Source organism: Microcaecilia unicolor, chromosome 9 (assembly GCF_901765095.1).
Source record: "Microcaecilia unicolor chromosome 9, aMicUni1.1, whole genome shotgun sequence".
NCBI lineage: Eukaryota > Metazoa > Chordata > Amphibia > Gymnophiona > Siphonopidae > Microcaecilia > Microcaecilia unicolor.
The window spans coordinates 80,277,085-80,298,198 of record NC_044039.1 but is presented as its reverse complement, the minus strand read 5'-3'; the positions used below and the strand labels follow the sequence as shown (position 1 = coordinate 80,298,198).

The 21,114-nt window shown below is 42.9% G+C and overlaps 1 protein-coding gene across 1 annotated transcript in view; it reads right to left on the bottom strand.

Annotated features, from left to right (window-relative positions):
• EFCAB6 (EF-hand calcium binding domain 6) overlaps positions 1–21,114 on the bottom strand; it is a 1,149,121-nt gene that overhangs the window by 402,781 nt on the left and 725,226 nt on the right. The gene's annotated exons all lie outside the window — the stretch shown is intronic.

Genomic DNA, 21,114 nt, shown 5'->3' with positions numbered 1-21,114 from the left:
AAGGGGACCACTGTGAGCTAAGAGAAAATAAATCTCTGTTCTTGTACTCTCAATGTTTCACTAATGTCACCTTCGTGACTCAATATAACCTGCCTCAATACAGTAAATCTCAAATCCTCTAATGTATGATTAGCTGTCTTCCAATGAGCCACTAGAGGGGCTTCCATTCGCTCATTTCTTATGCTACTCAGATGTTCTGCTATACACAATTTTAGTTTCTGACATGTCTGCCCAATATAGTATAGTTTGCAGGGGTATATAATACAATACACCACCTGCTGCAATTCACTCGTGGTGCTCTGTCTTAAAAAGAAATTTTTTGTTCTTCCTGGAATAGTTACAAAAGCTGTAGTCACTGAATATGCGCAATACACACACCGCCCACACGGGGAGTGTATCCCATTGAACATGTCACTATAAGAGTGTTTCAGCAATTCCCTCATATTAACATTACGAGTGTATGCAACCTTGGGCTGTTCTTGTAGTACTTTATGAACTGCCAACACACCTCAATATTTGTGAACTATTTTAGCTATAGCTGTAGCTTGAAATGAATAAGGGATAACACAAATCGGGGACTGAGTATCCTGATCTTTTTTGGGAAGAAACAACCATTCTCTTTGTGCATAAAGTGCCCGTTTGTAAGCCCTTTTAACCACCTGTACTGGGTATCCATGTTCTATGAATCTATTTCTCATCATTTGTGCCTGACTTCTGTATTCATGTACAGAGGAACACAAATGCCTTAGGCGCATAAACTGCCCTACTGGAATTACCTTCCTGAGGAAGCTAGAATGATAACTGGAATAGTGCAAAATGGTGTTTCTATCTGTGTATTTTCTATAAATGGTAGTCATAAACCTATGATCCATTGTCTTCACAATTTTAATATCCAAAAACTGAATTTCAGAGTCCTGTACATTAACTGTAAATCTGATATGAGGATCACATCTATTAATATACTCAATGAACGTTGTTAATGCATTACACATAAGAATGTGGACATGTCTACAAGTGTAATGTAACATTTGTAATAAAATTTTCACTGTAATAAATCTTTCATATTTCCACAATTCCAGGAATAACATGTATAGAATGTTTGTACGTTTGGGAAGTTTGCCAGGTGCCCTTGGCCTGGATTGGCCGCTGTCGTGGACAGGATGCTGGGCTCGATGGACCCTTGGTCTTTTCCCAGTGTGGCATTACTTATGTACTTATGTTTGAAGCACCTCTCTAGTGCCCCTCCATATAAAAATTATATCATCAATGTGTTTATCAATGTACATAACAGAGATTGTTTTTTTGGGTACAGGAACTGATTCGGCAGAGTATGGTGTGGTGTGAAGTATGCGAGATTAGAGAATATGGGTTGGATGAACGGAAATGATTAGATGGTTAAGCAATTCAAAGCACATATTGTTTTAGTATGGATGTTTAATAAAGTGAATACTGGATGAAAAACTATAGACATCTGGAATTATTTTAGACGCCCTATTTGTGATTTGGGTGCATAAATCGGCATTCAGAAGTATATATTGTATACACATTTACATCTCATTTTTTAGAAAGCCGGGATTTACAAGTACAAATCGCAAATATGTGCATATGGCAAGGCAGTGTGATCTGGCGTGTTTTCAGCAGGACTAGGGCATGCATTTTGCATTTAAGAAGGGGAATGTAAGTTTATATCCTCAAAGATCAATGTCAGGATCCACAACTGCTCTTGGGAACGTGTAGGTTAATTTAATGGCTTGTTTTAAATGGTGGTATATTGGAGGTATTAGGAAAGGGCACTCCTTTAATCCCCCAGTGTTTTTTGTCGCTTCCCCCCCCCCCCCCCCACCCCACCCCTCCCGACTGTGATACTGGGAAATTAGGAAATATTAGTTTCTGTGACACCTTGGGGAAACATTAGATGTATAGGTTTCTAAAATGGTAATAAAATGGCAAACATGCATGCCCATGTGCCAGCCCATGTTCTATAACACCTACAGATATATGCATGTGCTGCTCACACAAAGATATTGTTTATTGTTTAAGGCCACTTGCTATACCACCTTTCATAAAAAACATCTACACAGTTTACAATTGTAAAAAATAAATATTAACATAAAAGAATTCCATTCAAATGTCTGGAAAGAATAAAGGTAAAACAAGAAGGCACATAATAACTAACAAACAAGGAAAAGATAATTTGCTTGTGTGCTGTATGTGTTCACAAGGTATATACCCTGACAGCACTTCCAATAACATTTCTATCCAGGAAAGGCTGATTAAAAAACAAAAAGAAGTTTTATTTCAGTCCAGCCTGAAACTTTTTGTAGCAGGGTTCTGCTTGGAGACCAAGAGGCAAGTGACCCTACAGTGAAAGGGCTAGGAAAAATGGGTGCTTTGTCTGGTAAATTCTAGGAAGGCCTGAGAAATGGCTAGAAGGAAAGATAATAATGTAGTGAGTGGAGAGCATAGGCAGGTATGTGTGGAATGACAGCAGACCAAGGTACCAGTATGAAGCACATTATTGGTCAGAACTAAAACATTAAATTGAATTCTATAAAGACGAGCAGTCAATGAAGCTGAACAAACAAGGGGGGCACTTGATCATATTTATTTTTATGACTGAGCAAATGATCCGAGCTCTTCCAAATTACTAGCAATCGGTTAACCTCTGAGTGAATAATATCAGCACACACATTACCATAGTTCAGCCTGGAAGTTATAAGAGCATAAAGTATTTTGGGAATCATGATCTAAAGAGCTGTGAAGACTCTGAAACTGAAACATAAGTACATAAGTATTGCCACACTGGGAAAGGCCAAAGATCCATCAAGCCCAGAATCCTGTTTCCAACAGTGCCCAATCCAGGTCACAAACACCTGGCAAGATCCCAAAAAAGTTCAATACATTTTACGCTACTTATCCTAGAAATAAGCAGTGGATTTTCCCCAAGTCAATTTAATAATGGTCTATGGACTTTTCCTTAGGAAGCCGTCCAGACTTTTTAAAAACCTCGCTAAGCTAACTGCCTTTACCGCATTCTCTGGCAACGAATTCCAGTGTTAAATTACATATTGAGTGAAGAAAAATGTACTCCAATTCGTATTAAATTTACTACTTTGTAGCTTCATTGCATCCCCCCTAGTCCTAGTATTTTTGGAAAGAATAAACAAATGATTCACATCTACCCGTTCCATCACAAATGATTCACATCCACCCATTATTTTATAGACCTCTGTCATATCTCCCCTCGGCCGTCTTTCCTTCAAGCTGAAGAGCTCTAGCCGCTTCAGCCTTTCTCATCCCCTTTTATCACTTTCGTCGCCCTTTTCTGTACCTTTTCTAATTCCACTATCAGGATTATTTTCAAAACAGAAGGGCGCCCATTTTTCGACACAAATCGGGAGAGGCGTCCTTTTCCCAGGGCCGCCCAAATCGGCATAATCGAAAGCCGATTTTGGGTGCCCTGAACTGCTTTTCGTCGTGGGGACGACCAAAGTTCCCGGGGGTGTGTTGGAAGCATAGGAAAGGCGGGACTGGGGCGTGCTTAACACATTGGCTTCCTCGGCCAATAATGGAAAAAAGAAGGATGTCCCTGCCGAGCACTCGGCCGACTTTACTTGGTCTATTTTTTCTTGCGACCAAGCCTCAAAAAGGTTCTCGAACTGACCAGATGACCACCGGAGGGAATTGGGAATGACCTCCACTTACTCCCCCCAGTGGTACTAACCCCATCCCACCATAAAAAACAAGTTTCAAAATACTTTTTTGTCAGCCTCTATGCCAGCCTCAAATGCCATACTCAGGTCCATCACAGCAGTATACAGGTCCCTGGAGCAGTTGTAGTGGGTGCAGTGTACTTCAGGCAGGCGGACATGGGGGGGGGGGGGGGCGGGGTGGGGGGCTCAGCACCCAAGGTAAGGGAGCTATGTACCTAGGAGCAATTTCTGAAGTCCACTGCAGTGTCCTCAGTTGGTGTCCTGGCATGTGAGGGGGACCAGTGTACTACAAATGCTGGCTCCTCCCATGACCAAAGGGCATGGATTTGGTCGTTTTTGAGATAGACATCTTTGGTTTCCATTATCGCCGAAAACTGAGGACGACCATCTCTAAAGTCCACCTAAATGCCAAGATTTAAGCGTCCCCGACCGTATTGATGAACGTCCATCTTGTTTCGATAATACGCGCTGCCCTGCCACTTCGCGGCACCGTCCTTAGAGTTGGGCGCCCTTAGAGATGGTCGTCCCCGTTCAAAAATGCCCCTCTATATGTTTTTTGCCTCCAACGCAATCTTTTTTTCAGTCTCTCTTTGCCTTCCTTAACAGCGCTTTGCATTTGACTTGACATTCCTTATGCTGTTTCTTATTATTTTCAGTTGGTTCCTTCTTCTATTTTGTGAAGGATTTTCTTTTAGCTCTAATAGCTTCTTTCACCTCAGTTTTTAACCATGCCGGTTGTTGTTTGGTCTTCCTCCCTCCTTTTTTAATACATGGAATATATTTGGCCTGGGTTTCCAGGATGGTATTTTTGAACAGCATCCATGCCCGATTTAAATTTTTGACCCTCGCTGCCGCTCCTCTAAGTTTTTTTTCACCGTTCTTCTCATTTTATCATAGTCTCCTTTTTGAAAGTTAAACGCTAACGTATTGGATTTCCTATCCTGTTTATAATCGAAAAAGAAAAATGCCTATATTTCGACCCAAATCGGGACATGGGCGTTTTTCTCGCAAAGGCGCCTAAATCGGTATAATCGAAAGCCGATTTTGGGCATTTCCAACTGCACTCCATTGCGGAAACGAATAAAGATGGGGCGTGTCGGAGGCAGGACTGGGGTGTGGTTATCAACTGAGGAGAGATGGGCGTCTTTAGCTGATAATCGAAAAAAAAAAAAGGCGTTTTGACCGCGATTTTGGGTCACTTTTTTTTACCCTTTTTTCTCACGAACAAGTCCCAAAAAAGTGCCCCAACTGCCCAGATGACCACTGGAGGGAATCGGGGATGACCTCCCCGGACTCCCCCAGTGGTCACTAACCCCCTCCACAAATGCCGTACCCACCTCCATGACAGCAGAATGTGTTCGATCCTTTCACAGCCTTTCCCTGGGTCAGATGTGGCTCTCGGGTGCAGTACAGGGTCACATCAGCATTGCATTGTGGTGGGTGTAGGGTATTGGGCTCCGTGATTTCATTAGCTTGTGTTACACTCTCACGATGTTGGTAGTTGGTAGGCTCTTCTCCCATGGTGCTTTTCCCCCTGCCTACTGGGTCAGAGTGTGCCCTGTTGTGTTTCCTGTTGTAGTCCATGCAGTAGTGGCCATTTTTGTAAGCCAGTTTTAGTTCCCTTTCCTGTGTTAGCCACGTTAGAGAACTTAGTTCTTCCCTTGAATGTGGCTGAAAGAGGGCATTGTACAGCATTCTGCCAGCTCTGACCTACTGCTAATCTCAGTACCAGGGAGACTCGTTGCCAGTGGGGCACAACCTCTGATCTGCAGTTAACTGTGAGTAAATGCGGTTATTCCAATAAAGGATGTTTTCGGAGAGATTAGTCTTCAGGTGTCAACTGGTGTGCCAATGTTATACAGCAGCAACAAGTCCTAGAGGCCTGCGTGTATGCAGGTCCCTGGAGCATTTTTAGTGGGTACCGCAGTGCACTTCAGCCAGGTGGCCCCAGGCCCATCCCCCCCCCCACCCCACCTGTAACACTTGTGCTGGTAAATGGGAGGCCTCCAAAACCCACTGTACCCACATGTAGGTGCCCCCTTCACCCCTAAGAGCTATGGTAGTGTTGTACATTTGTGGGTAGTGGGTTTTGGGGGAGGGGGGTTGGGAGCTCAGCACCCGTGGTAAGGGAGCTATGCATATGGGAGCTTTTTCTAAAGTCCACCGCACTGACCTAGAGTGCCCAGTTGGTGTCCTGGCATATCAGGGGGGCCAGTGTACTACAAATCCTGGCCCCTCCCACGACCAAATGGCTCGGATTAGGACGTTTTTGAGCTGGGCGTTTTTAGTTTCCATTATCGCTAAAAAAACAAACGCCCAGCTCAAAAACGTCCATTTTTTTGAAAATACGGTTTGGCCCGCCCCTTCACGGACCCTTTCTCGGAGATAAACGCCCATGGAGATAGGCGTTTGTGTTCGATTATGCCCCTCCACGTATACTTACTCCAAAGCTAATATCAAATCTGATCATATTATGATCACTGCTATCAAGCGGCCCCATCACCAGTACCTCCTGCACCAGATCATGTGCTTCACACTAAGGACTAGATCTAGAATATTTTCCTTCTCTTGTCGGCTCCTGTACCAGCTGCTACAAAAAGCAGTCCTTGATTTCGTCAAGGAATTTTATCTCCCTAGCATGCCCTGATGTTACATTTACCCAGAATATTGGGGTAATTTATTTACTTATTTTCTGCATTTATATCCCACATTTTCTCACCTCTTTGCAGGCTCAATGTGGCTTACAAATACCGTAGTGGTGATCGCCATTTCAGGAATAAGAAATACAGAAGAATGTTCCAATCAGAGTATATAGAGTACACAGTAAATTAGAATAAAACCGGTAATCAATACATTTCAGGTGCTGAAATCAAGGGTAGTGAAAAGCGTTCAATAATGACAATGTGATAAAGTAACCAAAATAAGAATAATTCAATATTAACTAATTCTGGTACAGTTCTGATGTCCTGTTTTTTAAGAAGGGTCCTTTTGATAAGTCTCTCTGAACAGGTTTGACTCCTCTCTCTCCTTCTCTGCTGACATTCAACAGCTTGCCAAAACCTGTCGTTTCTTTCTCTATAACATCAGTAAAATCCGTCCCTTCATCTCTGAGCACTCTACCCAAACCCTTATCCACACTCTTATCACCTCTCGTCTTGATTATTGTAATCTACTTCTCACCGGCCTCCCTCTTAGCCATCTCTCTCCTCTTCAATCAATCCAAAATTCTGCTGGGCGACTCATTTTCCGCCAAAGTCGTTATGCCCACATTAGCCCTCTCCTTAAGTCACTTCACTGGCTCCCTATCTGTTTCCGTATTCAATTCAAACTTCTCCTATTGACCTATAAGTGCATTCACTCTGCCGCTCCCCAGTACCTCTCCACTCTTGTCTTCCCCTACGTCCCCCCTCGAGTACTCCGCTGTAGATAAATCTCTCTTATCCATCCCTTTCTCTACTGCTAATTCAAGACTCCGTTCCTTTTATCTCGCTGCACCTCACGCCTGGAATAGACTTCCCAAGCCTGTATGTCTAGCACTGTCTTTGGCCGTTTTCAAATCAAAACTCAAAACCCACTTCTTTACCACTGCTTTTGACTCCTAACTTACTTGCCCTGCCCTTTATCCTCACCTCTCTATTCCCTTACCCTTAATTGTTCTGTCTGTGTACTGTCTTATCTAGATTGTAAGCTCTTTGAGCAGGGACTGTCTTTTGTGTATAGTGTACAGCGCTGCGTATGCCTTGTAGCTCTATATAAATGATAAGTAGTAGTAGTTAGTCTTTAATAGTTTCCGAAAGGTAATTGAAATCACCCATTATTATTGTGTTGCCCAGTTTGTTAGCCTCCCTAATATCCGATAACATTTCTATATCTGTCTGTTCATCCTGTCCAGGCGGACGGTAGTACACATCTAACACTATCCCTTTCCCCTTTACACATGGAATTTCAATCCATAGGGATTCCAAGATGTGTTTTGTTTCCTGTAGAATTTTCAATCTATTTGATTCAAGGTCCTCTTTAACATATAATGCTACCTGCCCCCCTCCCCCAATTCGATCCACCCTATCACTACTATTTCTTAGCTACTGCTAAAGCTTGAGCAGCAAAAGACAGCTGAGAATCAATAAGCACACCCAAATATTGAAAGTGTTAACAAATATGAATGGGACCCAGACAGAAAGGGGACTACAGAAGAATGACACAATCTGACTGTCAGCCAAGTGGCCACTAATTTTTCAGGATTTAGTACCACGATTATCCCACAACCAGACAGTAACTGAAACAAGACACCATTGAATCTGACACAATTCAGGAGCAAGAGGATCAGTGTATGTGAACAACAAAATGTCCTCTGCATAAAAGAAAGAACTGACACCCAGATCTTCAGTTCTTGAATGATAGTGATACTCCCAGATCTTGAATCATAGTGGTCAAAGGACTGAGGAAAATGTTAAACAAAAGAGATGACAGCATAGAATCCTGGAGCACACCACAGGACACATATTGAGGAGAAGAGGTAAAAGAGCCAGACATCTGTTCGTGATCAATCATGGAGGAACAAAGTAAACCAGTCAAGTACTGAACAAGCCAAACTTATGTCCACCAGTCTGGTAATCAAAGTGGAATGATCAACAAGATCAAAGGCTATTGGCAAATCTAAGGATATGGCCAATGAAGTCTGACCCTTGTCTAGCATTCCATTCATTTCTCTCAACAGGGTTATTAATACAGTTTCAGTAACCAGCCCTTAATCCCATGGTTAAAGGTCAAGATGGCTGACGGACAGGAGCTCAGGTGAGGAGCTATCTCGGCCTGGCCACGCAACCACTCGGGCCGGACCGCCGGACTGCAGAGTGAGACGTGATGAGGTACCGTGGAACGAGCAGAAGGTTCGACCGAGACTCCGAGAACATCCGGAAGCCGGGAACTGACAGAGATAAGCTGCAGCCATGCTTAGCCGGCTTCGGGCAGCCACCCAGGCAAGGGGCAGATGCCCGGACGAAGCGCTGCTGCCGACCCATGCCGGACCGCCAAGTGATACGAGGCGGATCGCCGTGATTAGGCGGTGATTCTTCTCTGCCAGGAAACCGACGCCGCATTGCGGAGGCCTGAAATCAACGAAGGCATAAAATCGACAGACGATCGCAACCCAATCTGGAGGCGCGTGGGAGACTAGTCATGGACTCACAAAGACGGTCCGCCGACCCGCCCTGCTCCTGATGGATCACTGAGTTCGGACAGCCAGAGGACGATGATCAGAGCAGAGACGACGTGCCCAACAGCCTGATCACACAACCGGAGGACACGAGCCGTCCGCGAACCGCCCTGACTTAAGGCCTGGTGGAAACAACCACGAGGTCCCGAACAACTTTGACTCTTCACCCAGGAGGGTTTGAAACAGCTCATCTAAAGACACAGAACCCCGCAGCCGTAGGAGAGGCAGCATACCTTCTCCGAGCAAGAACAGGGTCACCGGAGGAAGCTGACCGAAACCTGCCGGTACAGCTCGTGACCAGCCGCCATGACACCACGCTGAACGAGAAAGTCGCATGAGAGACTGCTCCGGAAGATCAGTGGAGGTTTGAAACATTGTAACAATGGACTCTTAAGAAAACTTGCTAGCTTATACGTTTTAAAGGCAACACTACTTTAAACACATTTTAAAACTTTGTAAATGCTTTGATTCTAAATGCTCTCCAATACCTGCCTTTAAATGAATTGCTAAACATAGTTGTCTTAAACACAGTCTAACGGCCTTAGATACCCTGCTTCTAAATGCTTGCCTTACAAATGACTTGCTAATCATAAATGTTTAATGCTAATATAAATGTTTTGCATTGCCTTACCACTTTAAGAACACAAACCAGGGTAGAGTATACACAGAAGTGGCGCATGTGGGTTTGCCCTGTTGGGGCATTTGTAAGGCGGGCTGGATGAACCGTGCGGGTCTCTTTCTGCTGTCAGCCACTATGTTACTGTGTTATTATGTTACTCTAAAAGCCTTTTAAATGCTTTAAATGCTCTAAATATCTTGCTTCTAAATGCTTTTCAGTGCCTTGCCTCTCGACTGACTTGCTAAACATCTAACTGACCTAAATATCGCTGCTCTACTTTCTAATTCTAGGACACTGCTCTATTTTACAAGGCAGTACATCAACGCTTTTAGCGCCTGCTCATAACTCTCTAAATGTATTGCTTTTATCACATGACTATAACTGGTTCTAAGCGCACTGCATTATAAACATGAACACTAATAAGCTACTGATAATAATCTACCTCATTCCCATAATCCATCACGCATGGACCACCCCCAACATCAACAACAACCCAACCACAATTCATCAACTCTATGCACAACCTATTAATAACTCACCAGACCAAAAATACAATAACCAACCAAAAGGAAAAAAACCCACATACGAACACCACCAACAGAAAGAGAAAAGAAAAAAAAACAACAACGACAAACTCAAACGCCGAGGAAACAGACAATTAATAAAAATAAACACATCCAACCTCCCTACTGAACCATACCACTCAATCCGATTAGGATACATCAACGCGAGATCAGCAGTAAGCAATTCAACAGACATACTAGACTGGATCACCACTGAGAATCTAGACCTTCTATTCATCACGGAAACATGGTTCCACAGCCCTACAGACCCTGCCATCAAAGAGACATGTCCACCAGATTACAAAATAACCCACTGGACAAGAACTGGAAAAAGAGGTGGCGGAATAGCCATAATTTACAAATCCGAGTTCACCATCACAACCACTGGCGAATCCACCTCACCACAACTCGAAATAGCCTCGACAAGAATCACTCATCCGAACCTACAAGGACACCTCAGCACAATCCTATTCTATAGACCACCAGGTAAATGGAAAGACTCCCAAACGCAACTCATGGACTTCATCTCAAACACATGTGTCTCTGCTTCAAACATCCTCATAATAGGAGATATCAACCTACACCTCAAAGACGATACCTCAACAGGCACACAAGAATGCAAAGAATTCTTAAAACTCTGGGATCTACACACACCTAACACTCAACCAACACACGCAAAGGGACACATGCTACACATCATTACACACAAATTTGACTCAGACTCAACTCTCCTACTTACAGACACAAGATGGACACCCACACTTTGGACAGACCACCATAAAGCACATGTCTCCCTCCACTGGCGAAAAATACACAGAAACGCAATCAACAAACATGAACAAACAACATACACCACGAGAGGAAAAATAGACCCCATAATATTCTGGCAACAGATCTACCAAAATGAATGGTCAACGAATACAGACACCATTCAATTCCTCCAAGAATGGGATGACATATGTAAAACAACATTGGATACAATTGCCCCAATCCAAACCAGAACATCACGTAGGAAAAAATCACAACCATGGTTCACCGAAGAGCTGAAAAAACTCAAAACACAAGTCAGAAAACTAGAACGCGCATGGAACAAAAAGAAAGATGAACACACAATGAATGCCTGGAAATCACTTCGGAGGAAATACAAATATACCATAAAACAGACTAAAAGACTACACTACAAAACATTGATCGGACCAAACTACAATGACACACACAAACTTGCTAGACACCACACCAGTTACAAACAACAGCAAAGATATACCAGGGATCGACGACCTCGCAAAACACTTCAAGGAGAAAATTATACAATTACGAAATAAAATTCCCACCAACCCTATTGAATACGCCACACTCCTAAACTGTCTAGACCCAGAAGATGGAATATACCCAGCAGACAGGATCTGGACCGAATTTGAATCACTGTCAGAGGACCTCATCTCTAAGACGCTCAAAAGATTTGCCAAATCCCATTGCAAATTAGATATATGCCCAAACAACCTCATGAAAGCAGCTCCTAAACAATTCATAACAGACCTAACGAACCACGTGAATTTCATGCTACAAAATGGACTCTTCCCAAAGGAAAAAGGAAAAATTCTACTCAACCCAATACCCAAAGACACAAAGAAAAACGCAGGCGAAATAACTAACTACAGACCAGTAGCATCTATACCACTAATAACCAAAATAACTGAAGGAATGGTAACCAAACAACTCACAAATTATCTCAACAAGTTCTCAATACTGCATGATGCCCAATCAGGATTCCAGTCAAATCACAGCACAGAAACAGTACTAATTACCCTAATGACCAAATTCAAACAAATGATTGCTACCGGCACCAATATACTCCTCTTACAATTTGACATGTCAAGTGCCTTTGAAATGGTTGACCACGAAATCCTATTACACATACTTGAATATTTTGGCATTGGAGGCAATGTCCTAAACTGGTTCAAGGGGTTCCTAACCTTGCGCTCATACCAAGTCACATCAAATTCAACTACGTCTACCACATGGACACCTGAATGTGGAGTACCGCAGGGATCCCCCCTCTCACCAACCATCTTCAACCTAATGATGATCCCCTTGGCAAACCTTCTATCAAATCACAACCTCAACCCTTACATATATGCAGATGATGTAACGATATATATTCCTTTCAAACAAGACATTAATGAAATCTCCAACGAAATCAACCAAAGTCTATACATCATGAATACCTGGGCAGATGCATACCGACTAAAACTGAACGCAGAAAAAACTCAATGCCTCGTACTTACCTCCCAATACAACACGAATAAATTTACCACTATCAACACACCTAAACTAAATCTACCAATCTCTGATACTTTAAAAATCCTTGGAGTCACTATTGACCGCCACCTAACACTGGAGACTCACGCGAATAACACAACCAAAAAGATGTTCTACTCCATGTGGAAACTGAAAAGAATAAAACCATTCTTTCCAAGGTCCGTATTCCGCAGCCTAGTGCAATCACTCGTACTCAGCCACCTGGACTATTGCAACTCACTATACGCAGGCTGCAAAGAACAAATACTGAGGAAACTTCAAACAGCCCAGAATACAGCAGCCAGACTCATTTTCGGAAAACCAAAATACGAAAGCGCAAAACCCCTGCGTGAGAAACTACACTGGCTCCCACTCAAGGAACGTATCACCTTTAAGGTATGCACCTTGGTCCACAAAATCATCCACGGTGAAGCCCCTGCATACATGTCTGACCTGCCACCCAGAAACGCTAAAAGATCATCCAGAACTTTCCTCAATCTCCACTTCCCTAATTGCAAAGGCATAAAATACAAAGTATTGCATGCATCAACCTTCTCTTATATGAGCACGCAGTTCTGGAATACACTACCACGCAACCTGAAAATGATCTACGAATTAACCGATTTCCGCAAACAATTGAAGACTCATCTCTTCGAGAAAATTTATTGCAAGGATCAAAACACATGAAATCCATACATACTGTACCAACAGAAATGCATCAATACACTCCCTTCTGAATTTCTCTTAACCCGTATCTTCACCACACTTCAAACTCCACCCACAGATAAAATGTTATACCCTATGTTCTCCTGAAATTGTTCTATCGCCTTATCTTTTCTCCATTGTAACTTCAGATTTTGACTAACTACTACTACTACTACTATTTAGCATTTCTATAGCGCTACAAGGCGTATGCAGCGCTGCACAAACATAGAAGAAAGACAGTCCCTGCTCAAAGAGCTTACAATCTAATAGACAAAAAATAAAGTAAGCAAATCAAATCAATTAATGTGTACAGGAAGGAGGAGAGGAGGGTAGGTGGAGGCGAGTGGTTACGAGTCAAAAGCAATGTTAAAGAGGTGGGCTTTCAGTCTAGATTTAAAGGTGGCCAAGGATGGGGCAAGACATAGGGGCTCAGGAAGTTTATTCCAGGCGTAGGGTGCAGCGAGACAGAAGGCGCGAAGTCTGGAGTTGGTAGTAGTGGAGAAGGGAACAGATAAGAAGGATTTATCCATGGAGCGGAGTGCACGGGAAGGGGTGTAGGGAAGGACGAGTGTGGAGAGATACTTTGTCTTCCCATAACTCCTCACAATGTAACCCATAATCGTACTGTAACACTATATCTCCATCCTTCACAATGTTTTGTAAGCCACACTGAGCCCGCAAATAGGTGGGAAAATGTGGGATACAAATGCAATAAATAATAAATAAATAATAATAATTTGAAAGGGATGAAGTATATGTGACTTTTCAACATTACTGAATTGAGGAAAAAACTATTTTCTCACTTATCTTAGATAAAAAGGGAAGGTTAGACACCAGCTGGTAATGCATCTGTTTCTTGAGAATAGTACATGTGGAGGGGTATAATCGAACGGGGCGCCCAAGTTTTGCTGAGGATGTCCTCGCAGGACGTCCCCGCGAAAGGGTGGGGAAACTCATATTATCAAAACAAGATGGGCGTCCATCTTTCGTTTCGATAATACTGTCGGGGATGCCCAAGTTTCAACATTTAGGTCGACCTTAGAGATGGTCGTCCCCGGTTTTCGGCGATAATGGAAACCGAGGACGCCCATCTCAGACATGACCAAATCCAAGCCATTTGGTCGTGGGAGGAGCCAGCATTCGTAGTGCACTGATCCCCCTGACATGCCAGGACACCAACTGGGCACCCTAGGGGGCACTGCAGTGGACTTCAGAAATTGCTCCCAGGTGCTTAGCTCACTTACCTTGGGTGCTGAGCCCCCCCCCCCCCCAAAAAAAAAAAAAACCCAGTCCCCACAACTGTACAACACTACCATAGCCCTTACGGGTGAAGGGGGGGGCACCTACATGTGGGTACAGTGGGTTTCTGGTGGGTTTTGAAGGGCTCACATTTACCACCACAAGTGTAACAGGTGGAGGAGGATGGGCCTGGGTCCGCCTGCCTGAAGTGCACTGCACCCACTAAAAATGCTCCAGGGACCTGCATACTGCTGTCAGGGAGCTGGGTATGACATTTGAGGCTGGCAAAAAATATTTTTAAAGGTTTTTTTTTACGGTGGGAGGGGGTTAGTGACCACTGGGGGAGTAAGGGGAGGTCATCCCTGATTCCCTCCGATGGTCATCTGGTCAGTTTGAGCACCTTTTTGAGGTTTAGTCGCAAGAAAAAATGGACCAAGTAAAGTCGGCCAAGTGCTCGTCAGGGACGCCCTTCTTTTTTCCATTATCAGCCGAGGACGCCCATGTGTTAAGCACGCCCCAGTCCCGCCTTCGCTATGCTTCCGACACACCCCCGCGCAGGAAAGCAGTTGAGGACACCCAAAATCGGCTTTCGATTATGCCGATTTTGGCGACCCTGGGAGAAGGATGCCCATCTCCCGATTTGTGTCAAAAGATGGGCGCCCTTCTCTTTCGAAAATAAGCCTGATGATGGCCTATTTCAAAGAAGGAAGACCTTGCCCAGTAACAACCTATTTTACCAATTCAGTGAGCCAATAGAAGCAATCCTATCTTGAAGCCACTTAGAGGGAAGTGGATCCACACTACAAATTGAAGGTCATATCGAGCAAATATGTTTTGAAAAGGAGATATTGGTCACCAACTGAAAGCAGACCAAGGGTATGATGGAACAGAAAGTACAGAAAAATCAGAACCATGTGGGTAGGACAAAGTTAGTTCACTGCTGGAGGAGAAGAGCAAGAAATCATTGATGTTGAAACCTGTCAAAGAATGCCCACCTGAGAGCTGAAATAATGTGCAAACTTCATGGTGTTGCGACAGGAAACAGGATAGCTGAGTACCCAGAGATGGCAACTACTAAAAAAAACAGCTTCCTAAAACAATTATGTGGGCCCCGACTAAATATTGGTCAGGACCTGCATAACTGCAAAGAGGTGCCTCAGCCCTTCCAAATTCCTTCCACCTCCCTCTTTCCCAGTCCTGATTCCTTCTCTCCCCCCTCCCCCAAGCCACCATTAGTTGTGGCTGAATGGAAGAGTAGCCTAATGGTTAGTGCAGCAGCCTGAGAACCTAGGAAACTGGGTTTGATTCCCACTGCAGCTCCTTGTGACTCTGGGCAAGTCCCACTGCTCCAGAAACAAAATAAGTACCTGTACATAATATGTAAAAGAACTTTAACTGTAACCACAGAAAGGCAGTATATCAAATTCCATCCCCTTTCCTTTTATCTTCCCCTTAGTCCTGAGCCAATTGGCCACACTAAGCAGATCTTAAAGCTCCATGGTGGTCTGGGGGGGCATACAGGCAGCAGCAATGCCCACTTGCTCCTGCCCAGGGCAGCTGCCTCTTTATAATGGCTGCCATAATCTCCAGAAGGCTGCTTCTAGAGGCCACTGCAGCCATTTTGAAGAAGTATCTGTGCTAGAGCAAGTGGGCATTGCTTCTGCTCATATGCCCCTCTAGACCCAGGGTGGCCTGTAGGGGTTGGGGTGGGAGATCAACTCAGGACTAGTCATTGTTTTTTTGGGGGGGGGAGGGGGGAGGATCAAGACCAGGAGACAGCCAGAAATCTTTAAATTCTATTGAGCCAATCATATGCAATAGACCAAGATTAGATCTAAGACAAATCATATAAATTCATCCAATTTATCTTCTATTTCTTGTTATCATGAGAATCAACTTGGATCACCACAGATACCGATACCTTGTATTTATGCCAATGTTAGATTGGTTAAGAACAAGCTATTATTGCTTCATGATTTGATTGAATCGGGCGATTATGTTTTTTTTTTTTTTGGGATGAGACTTGGCTAAATGAACAAAATTGTCCTGAACTGTCTCATATATATCCATCCGAATTTAGTGTTCTTCATTCCCCTAGGTTGGGTAAACAGGCCCCTAGGTTGGGTAAACAGGGTGGAGCTTTAGCTATACTATATAAAACTTTTTTTCATCTGAACTTGATTGATTCTGACAACACTCCTATTTAGAATATATGTTTAGTAAATTTCAGGATGATTCTAACATGCCTTATAGTAATAATGTTGGAGTCTTGCTGATTTATAGACCTCCTGGTTCTTGGTATGGTGTTCAAGCAAGGCTATATGAACTTCTAACCTTGTGTTTTTCTCAATTTTCAAGGTTAATTATCAATGGAGATCTGAATCTTCCACTTGAATTAGAGAATGATTCCAGGCTTCTCTGTTTTAAATCTTTTTTTTTTTTACATCTTGTGATCTAATACACATGAAAAACGTCTTGCTCTTGATTGGTTACTTCTTATCCTTCATCTTTACTTTCTGATGTTAAGTGGTCTGCAGTATCATGGTCTGTTCATTTCTTAGCTCAATTTAGTTTTCATATCTGTATGATTTCTATTAGTACTAAGAAGGATAGATCTACTATAAAAAGTAGGGGGGAAATTGATGCAGTCACTTTTTGGCATTTAGTTTCTGATAAGATTTGTATGCAAGAAAACGATCCTTTAGTAATGAAAGCCGAGTGGTATTTAATTATTAAAGAGTCATTGAATATTATAGCTCCTGAGAAATTTCAGATGGTTAGGTCTACTAAACCTAATCGTTGCTACACTGATCTACTCAAAAATTTAGTCTTGTAGATATCTTGAAAATGTTTGGAGGAAAAATCATGACTTATCTGCTAAGTTTAGATGGAAAGAAGCTTTAAAATCTTATAAATATCACTGTGCTGAGGCAAAAAAGGCACATTATTCTACAACAATTGGTACTGAATCGATTGATTCAAAAATAATTATTCACATTAGTGAATGATCTTCTGTCTCGTTCTAGTCTTGATAGACAGCTGATTAATGCTCAATCTAATGCACAGAATCTGGCTGATTTTTTTCTATGCTAAAGTTCAGAAGATACGTGATGATCTTACTAATAATCAGGTACACGTAACAGATTCTATTTTTTTTTTAATTTGGAGTCAAATTCAGAGTAGATGCTGCTGTAGACCAGTTGTGGGACTCTTTTGAACCTATTACTGTCAATGATCTTCAATCATTGCTTCCTAAATTGTCATCCTGTCGATGTGCTTTGGATATCTGTCCTTCTAACGTATTTGTCAAGCCATCGATTATAATAATTTCATGGCTTGTTTTATTTTTGAATAGTTTACTGGAGGTTGTATTGCCCTTACTTCTATTCTAAAGGCTTTGAACTTGGATTTATGCCTTACATCTAGTTTTATTTATTTATTTTACAGCACTTATACCCCACAATTTCCCACCGCTGGCAGGCTCAATGTGGCTTACAACAGTTAAGTAACAAATAGGCGAGTACAATAAATGGAAAGGGATAAGTGGGGTGGAAAGGTAAAGGTAAAAAAGTAGGTAAGTCCATAAGAGCACTAGAGGGGTCGGAGTACGGGGGTCACTGAGGTAAGACAGGATCTTTAGGGTACGCTTGCCCAAATAAGTAGGTCTTGAGTGACTTCCTGAAAGTCAGATGATCTTGAACCGTTTTTACTGATTTAGGTAATGCATTCCACAAATGAGTACTGACATAGGAAAAGGTGGAAGCATATGTGTAATGGAGGTTTAAGTATGAACAGGCAGTTCTAATTGAATTTCTTGGTGGTAGGTTGACAAGGGCATCCATATATGCCGGGGCAGCTCCATAGAGGATCTTATGGACTAGGGTACAAATTTTAAAAGTTATACATTCCTGTACAGGAAGCCAGTGTAGCTTCTCACGAAGTGGGTCTGGAACAGGTGAACTTTGACGCTCCATAGATAAGACAAGCTGCTGTGTTTTGGGCAGTTTGTAGCTTTTTGAGAAGCATGTCTGTGCACCCTGCGTATATGCCATTGCAGTAATCAAGTCGGCTTAAGACTAACGATCTGACTAAATTGCAAAATACTCCTCTTGGGAAATAAGGCTTCAGTCGTTTTAGCTTCCAGAGAGAGAAGAATGCTTTCTTGGTGGATGAGGTGGTATGATCCAGTAGTGTTGTTCCGGTCCACAATAACACCTAGTATACGTAGACTCTCAGAGATGGGCAAGGTAAGGCCTGGTACGTTTAAGGTAGCGGGTCTGAATTTGTTAAAGGGAGAGGTAAGAATAAGGCAATGAGTTTTTTTGGTGTTAAGCTTTAATTTGAAGGAGTTGGCCCAGGTAAGCATGGTGTTTATCCCATGGCTGATTTCATTAGTGATTTCGGCCAAGCTTGTCCGAAAAGAGATGTAAATAGTAACATTGTCTGCATAGATAAATGGGTGAAGTCCAAGCTTTGAAAGGGCTGTGGCCAGGGGAATCAGCATTACGTTGAAGAGAGTAGGGGAGAGCTGCGAGCCTTGGGGCACACCACAGACCTGGTGCCACGGAGAGGATAACCGCGAGTTGGACTTAACTTGGTAGGTCCTGGTGGTTAGGAAACTGGTCAGCCAGGCTAGAACATGCCCACCGACACCAAAGTAGTCGAGAAGTCTTAACAGGATGGCGTGGTCCACCATGTCAAAAGCACTTGACAAGTCAAATTGCAGTAAAAGAATGCTTTTCCCTAATGCTATTTCTTGCTTGAAGCTTGATAGAAATGTGACAAGCACAGTTTCAGTGCTATGAAGGGTACAAAATCCCGACTGCGATTCATTGAATATGGAGAACCTGTCCAGGTACGCAGTGAACTGTTTGTTCACCATGCTCTCCATTAACTTTACAAATAACGGTATTGATGCAATGGGGCGATAGTTAGATCAGTACTGTCTTTTTTGGCATCTTTTGGAATTGGGGTGAGTAGTATGTTTCCACTGGCCTCAGGGAAGAATCCGTTGCCTAGCATGAAATTCAGATGCTGTGTTAGATCAGCAACGAAGCAAGTAGGTGCACTTTTAAGTAAATAGTTTGGGCAGGCGTCCAAGTAGCAAAACTTACTGAAAAATCTGTGGATCTCTTGCGTAACGGAATCGACAGTAAATGCAGAAAAGCGCAAGAATGGGATTTCTCTGCTGACTAAAGGCAAATATCAGCAATGCCATCTAGAAAGCAAATCACATAGAAGTGCTAAGTACAGCCATTTGTTTTCCTCTGTTGCTAGAAGCCTTTGATCTCACAGTCCAGGTCTGAATTTACAACTTTAAAAAGGTATGTTTCTTTCAGATTATTTAAAGCCTTAACCCTGCATTTGCCAACTAGTAAGATTGTGAACTCCAGAGAGTGGACTGCAGTGCCATCCAGTGAACGTTTGCCTAATTAGTTTCTAACACAAAAAAAATGTACATTGGGCCCAAACATCATGCAAGTATCCCAGTGGTGAGTGGGAGAGGAAACCATAACCCACATAAACCAAAGAGAAGGCAAAAGTGCAACAGGTTAAACACCTACATAACAGTACTTAAAAGATCATCTCATTGCCACACCAAAGCTATCCCCAGACCACCCTTGGGAACTATAGGACTGGTAAATGCCAGATCGGCTGCAAAGAAATCCTTGGTGATCCATTATGCCATAAATGAACATCATCTTGACTTCCTAGGAATAAGTGAAACCTGGCTAGATGAAAGTGGGGGTTTGCCACTTGCTGAACTATGCCCAACAGGTTTCAACATCCAACATCAACCAAGACCAGGAAGACGGGGTGGAGGGGTAGCAGTCTTGATTCGGGATACAATAAAACTGCGCAGAATATCTATCCTCCAGCTACAAGAATCTGAATCTCTTTTAATACAACTTGAAGAGGAGAAACCAACCTGGCTGCTCATGGTATACAGAACACCTCGTAACACATTATCTGTGCAAGAACTCCTAGACCTGATTACTCAAGTGACCCTGAATTACCCTAAGCTAGTGATCATGGAAGACTTCAATCAACACATCAAAATCCTAGATACCACCACAGCTGCCTTTCTGGACATGATGACAGCACTAGGATTTACACAGGTGATCAATTCTCCAACCCACGAAAAGGGTCACATACTAGACCTGGTATTCTACAAAGGGGTGGATATCCCAGAATTCTGGGATAACAGTATTGAAATAACACCCCTATCATGTTCAGACCATTTTCTAATTAAATTCTCCCTAAGTGACCACCTGAAACAAATGGCACCTCCCAGAGTTTGGAAGGAAATCAGAGACAAAAAAAAGCTGACCGCTGAGAATTTCCTAGAGGCCTTGGACTATCCACATGTGGATGAAAAGACCACAACAGTGTCAGAACAAGTTGACATCTGGAATACACACTTAGCCAAGACCTTAGAGAAAACAGCACCACTAAAAAAGGTCTTGTACACCACTCACAAACGCTCACCTTGGTTTTCTCCAGAACTTCAAATCCTTAAACACAAAGGACGAAAACTGGAAAGGAGATGGCGCAAATCTCGCCTGGATAAAGACAGAATAAACTGTAGGAAGCACATGGCAAAGTACCGCCAAGCCTTAACAGCAACCAAAGAACAGTATTTCTCTCAATGCATTGCACAGGCTGCCAATTCAACCAAGCAGCTGTTCAGTATAGTAAACAGCCTACTGCAGCCCCCACAACATAACCTGCCTGCCCAGTCTAAACTAAATTGCAATGATT